The 5,787-nt window shown below is 40.2% G+C and overlaps 1 pseudogene; it reads right to left on the minus strand.

Moving 5' to 3' along the window:
- Positions 1-1,509: 1,509 nt before the first annotated feature.
- LOC124595594 lies at positions 1,510-2,095 on the minus strand (annotated as a pseudogene).
- Between the last annotated feature and the right edge of the window lie 3,692 nt (positions 2,096-5,787).

Consider the following 5,787-nt stretch of genomic DNA (forward strand, 5'->3'; position numbering starts at 1 on the left):
CGCATCGAACCAATTCTGCTCTCAGCCAATTTCGTCGGTATCCTGGAGCAGCGATGGTTCATCCATTGGTTTGCAAGTTCAGTGGCGTCACCCATCGAACACCATTATTTTTTATAATTCGATTGCGTGAGTGCAATCATTTGCTGTCTACTCTTCGAAGATGAAGTGACTCCTACTGCTGTTGAGTAATATGTTCTCCATAGTAGTTCATTGGTTGGGTTTGTGTTGTAACCAATTGATTTTTTACTGTGTGATTTCTTTTTATTATTATTACATCTATGCGATGTTGCAATGAGAAGCGCACAATATAAGATAATGATGTTATAAAATAGTCTGCAAAATGTTAGTCAAGTGGCACCAAATCCTTTGAGAACATATGGTCCCAAAATTATCTGAATGATCAGATGACGTCGTACCGGCGTATATGTGGCCTATGGCGTGTAACTGGGACATATACAGAGCGAATGCACTGCATCGCGACGGCGTAAAGCCAGTGTGGCACTGGCGTACAGGCGTCGTGTCTGCGCCGTGTTGTATCAACGCCATCATATCTTGCTAAAACCGACACTTGATTTAGTACTCAAAAGTAACTGTATGATTCATCAAGGACGTACTGTTGCTCTCCATAAAAAAAGACGGAGTAACATACTTCGGCATTGCAGTGTGTGTGACATCATAGCACATTCCACAAAAGGATTTGTCCAGTAGCACGAAATCCAGGAAAACTAGTAGTATTCATTGTAAAAATGGCAATTTGGTACGGCGACAAATCGACAAATCCAGAAAATTTGCGAATAGGTAGAATAGACCAAAATGCAGATGTACCATAGAAAAGAATTGATAGATGTGTAAATATAACCATTCTTGCAGATGCTCATTCACATTAGGTATTCGAGCGTTGTGCATTAACGACTACTGAAATCCTGGCGTCCATATATATAGTTAGAAGTTATATATAGTTAGAAGTTGCGAAAAAAATGTCGAGGTACTCTAACACTACAGTGTGTGTGTGTGTGTGTGTGTGTGTGTGCTTATTCTGCAAAATGGTGGTAAAAATTAATGTAAAATAATTTTACAGTAGAGTGTAATGATCTGCCAGCGCAATGTTATATATGCTTTTCGATCACATGCGGAACCAAGTGGCGGTGGTGAAATTTTATGTTTTCCACACACACACAAGCACACGTACGCTAGAGATGATATGCACAAGTTGACAGACCAGTATTCCTGATATTCAAAGGTCAATAGTAATTGTTCAGCACAGAAATCCATTGTGGAAGCATTTTGGGCACTATTTACCTACCAGTCTGAATGGAAGATATCAGTGTATAAAATAAAATTAATATATAGCACCTCACTGCACTAACACTTATAAAATACATATCACTCACAGCTGAATAAATAGTCCCTAAATGTAGAAAACAGATCAGTCACTCTACCGGTTTTTTTAAACAGGTAAAGACATCAGTCAACAATGACGAGGTCCTGAGTCACCAGCCTCCTTTTTGGCTAGTCTGGCATGTCTATCGATACAACGGGCACAACTGGTTTTAGTAACTCAGGTTTTTTTCACCCTCTTCTCAGTTTTCATGTCAGCAACTGAGGTCTCACTGGAACTGCTAGTACCAGCATTAGCTCGGCGAGAACCATCATCACTCTGTATGCTGTACGCTATGTTAGCGTACTCCTGCAGGAAAGGACACAAGCTCAGCAGGAAGTGACAGAAGTCTTTTCGAATTCCAAACCACCATCTGTTGCCTCCTTTTGCACCAAACGACATTAAAATTAGTGTACAGTATGAAAGGAACAGGGGTGAAACAACACCTACATAACTTAGTGTTATTGCCCCATCTAACTTGTTTGCAAGCAGCACCTGAAAAATAAGTATTGGTATGACCAGAAATGTATATCCTAAGGCTGAATTAAAAGATGTTCTCCTTTGTTGTGGATTTACTTCAGGGGCCCTAAGCAAAATTCCTGCAAAAATTATTGTATACAACACTCCAACTAATGACAGACACATTAAAATCCAGAGTGGCACGAAAACAACTTCCCAGCTCCACGATATAAATCCATCTAATTTTAGAGCCAGGTGTGTGTGTGTGTATGTGTGTGTGTGTTCGTGTGTGTGTGTGTGTGTGTGTGAGTTCTACAGCAATCCCCCAGGCAAACTGGGTGTGACTGAATATAAAAATGATCGCCGATAGTACTGTAGTTAACGTTTATCCTATTTAGCAGTAACGTATTCAAAAATAATGTATATTTCCTATAAGCACTCCGTAAATATTGAGAGTGTGCAAAGACTTTACATTAAATAATGGGATGTTACAAATATTTCTTAGCGATCTCTTGTGGTAGAGCATTTGTTCAACGTAATATGTCGATTAGGTAGTTAACACAGCGTCATTTCTAACATGTCAGTGATTGCAATAAATATTGATAAGTACTTTCGCAAGCCCAAGCTTACCAGGACGAACATTCCGAAGGCATGCAGAAAAATAATGCCTTCGAATTTTTTATGTAAAAACTCTTAAACCTTTCTAAACAAAAATATCTTATTAACATTAGACGTCTTTATTTCTCATGCCTACGTGTTTATTTCTCAATGGGGCCACTCTCACAACGAACACATTTTGCCCAACGAGTGACCAGTTTCTTGATACCGTCACTGTAGAACGTTTGACTTTGTTGACGAAGCCACAATATCATCTCTGCTTACTTCTCATCAGAGTAAAGTTCTCAAGGGTGTTCTCTAAGTTTCGGAAACAGATGTAAATGGAATGGGGGCCACTCGGGACTGGAGCATGATGGATGACAACAAAGCGTAGTATCGATGCAGTTGTCGCAGCGCTCGTATGTGATCTAGCATTGTCATGTTGAAGGAGAGGCTGTTCCATGTTTGGACCAACTCTTCGAATTCGAAACCTGGTTTCAGGCACCGGCAAAGACACGATAGACTGCGCCAAGTCACACGCTGCGATTCCGAGCCCTCCACTGGCAGAGGGCTGCACATATGTAAACATGAAGCATAACGATGCGGAATGTTGATAACGTTAAAAGAGGTACCTGGAAGTGAAAAGCAGTATTATGATCTTTCTAGGACAGGTTACGTTTATTGGGTATTGTTGTTCAATCAATAGATGATTTGGACTTTTACGTAAAAGGTTCATAAAACTGCCTAACATTACTATCATTAATATATCTCACTATAATCCTCTTAATAACGCACTCTCGTTCACAACATGAACTGGATTTGAGTTTAATGGCTACTAATGAGGAATGTTAATTTTCTATGAAGGGGAGAATAATGAGTAATTTATCTACGCATTTCAGTCACATGTGCAAGGATCATGTGGAATCAGACAAGAATTTAAGTCCTATCAAGAAAATATTTCATCATGCAGCACGTCATGGTAACCGAAGCTCCGACCGACCATACGACGATACAATCAATTTTTTTCATTCTGTTTACGAGTGCTTGTGCAGTTTTTAACAAGTCCTTTTCCAATGTCTCGTACGTTATCTCTTCGAGGCTGTGTATTCATTGAAAGGAGGTTTCATTGGCAAATATAAAATTTACTACATGAAGTGTCTTACTTTCAAATACGAATGATAAGAGTGACTAGTTTATGAGATACACTATCATCTTCCAATTTCACCTTATCTTACTGCACTAACACACAACTCACAAGTGACATCTCCCAATAAGGAATTAAGTAAACGATTGGACGGGAAAAGGTAGGTATATGCAGGAGCCTGACTGTCGTGGAACAAGAATTACAACAATCACTGCAAAGAACTGGTAACAACTGGCGTGCAAGCTGCAGAAATAGGAGAACCCGCCACAAAAGAACAAAATGGCCTCTCACCCGCATATTTACGTAACTTTAATACTATCGCGAACACAATTATTTATCAGTTAATTTCATTGTCGCAAAGAGTCAGCCACATGCCACGAGGTCTCAGGATCTCACACAAAACAACAAGATTCTGCCTACTGGAAATTACGCACTCGGCAATATTGTGCATTCGTTTTAGCATACGAATCAAAGAACAGAGTGAAAAATCAACAGTGACAAAACGGCTTCAAAATAAGCGCGAAAGGCGTTACTTAGCTTTGGTACCCAGTGAGTCCACGTCTATGAAAACTAAGTAATGGATAAAGCTCAAACACAAAGTACTACGTGGTTCAAAACTAAGTGATTAGGCAAGAAAATACGGAAATAAGTAGGCCGGCCGAAGTGGCCGAGCGGTTCTAGGCGCTTCAGTCTGGAACCGTGCGACCGCTACGGTCGCAGGTTCGAATCTCGCCTCGGGCATGGATGTGTGTGATGTCCTTAGGTTAGTTAGGTTTAAGTAGTTCCAAGTTCTAGGGGACTGATGACCTCAGATGTTAAGTCTCATAGTGCTCAGAGCCATTTTTTGAACGGAAATAAGTACAAAAATACGCAAAGAATTCGCAGAAGAACAAGAAAGCGCTGACGCTTTCAAGTTCACTGATTTCCTTACGAAACGCATTGTAACTTAACCTAATCCACTAGGAACACAAATGCTTACCGACCAAGGACTGGAACGCGACCCGCCGTCACAAAGTCAACCTCTACCCCTTGTCCAGAGCGGAGGCCGAATGTTTCAGGAGAGGGAAGTGGCGCCATTCCATCAACCAATGAGGATGCGCAGATAAGCCGCGAAGGCTACTTGCTGTTTAAGCAGACAACACGAAAGAGGCGGAACGGCCTGTGATTCGATAAAGTTGGTTCTGACAGACTTCTTTCCGGCACCAAAAATACGTGAAAAGTGAGAATTTAAAGGCTGGTTCTACTACTTGGGAGGATAAATAAAGGAACTTCTTTGCATCTACAAGATGTATCTTCCAACTGCTCACCTATTCTTTCAAGCTAAACGGTCAGGGCAGGAAAGGAAACCATTATGGCTACAGGTGAGAGACTGCTGAGTTTTAACGAAAAGTAAAACAAAATAGCTTGCTCCCATCCTCCCTCAAGTATCAGTTTGACTTAGATGTAGCAAATTAATTTCAACATGATGATACCAACGCAAGATACAAATTACGAAAGGGGTGTGAAACAAGATCACATTATTCGACATTTGTTTTATTTAAAGCCCTTAAGAGTTTTTATATAACAAATTCGTGTCGATTACTGTTCAGTACGCCCTCATATATTAACGTAGCAGGAGAAACTTTTTTCACCAAAATATCTTCAAATACTCATATTACCGATTTATCATTGGGTCCTACAAGCAATGTTATTTCGTAGGTCTTAAGAAAAAGAACCAGTGTATCAAAAGCATACTATTATCTATTCGCCTGTAGTTTTGATTACTTAACATTGATATCGAGACACTGTTGGATAGGAGGTGGTATTATGTCTCGCGGGGTGTCAATCTATTTTCTGTGCTAAGCGTCGATTTATAACTGCGGTGTTTACCAACACTTACGAAGAAGACATTAATTGTGTAACGTTAGCTCTGTCGGTCTTTTATACTGTTTGCACTAGCGCGGCGCCCGTACACAGAAAAAGACTTTAGCATATCCACATATTGTCATTCTAAAATGTGATCAGACGTAAGAAATGGTGGAATAGAGTAAACTGCAAGCGCAAAAAATTTATGGAGTTAGCTATCTGACTCCTTTTCGGTAAATGCATGACTGCCTTATACTTCTATGACGTACAAGGGAAGCCACTGTTTTGCGAAACGTGATGGTATGAATGCGGCTTGTGTTAACATTTTTGTACACTGCCTCAAACAAATGTAGAGCAGTTGCTA

This window comes from Schistocerca americana, chromosome 1 (genome assembly GCF_021461395.2).
Source record: "Schistocerca americana isolate TAMUIC-IGC-003095 chromosome 1, iqSchAmer2.1, whole genome shotgun sequence".
NCBI classification, from domain to species: domain Eukaryota; kingdom Metazoa; phylum Arthropoda; class Insecta; order Orthoptera; family Acrididae; genus Schistocerca; species Schistocerca americana.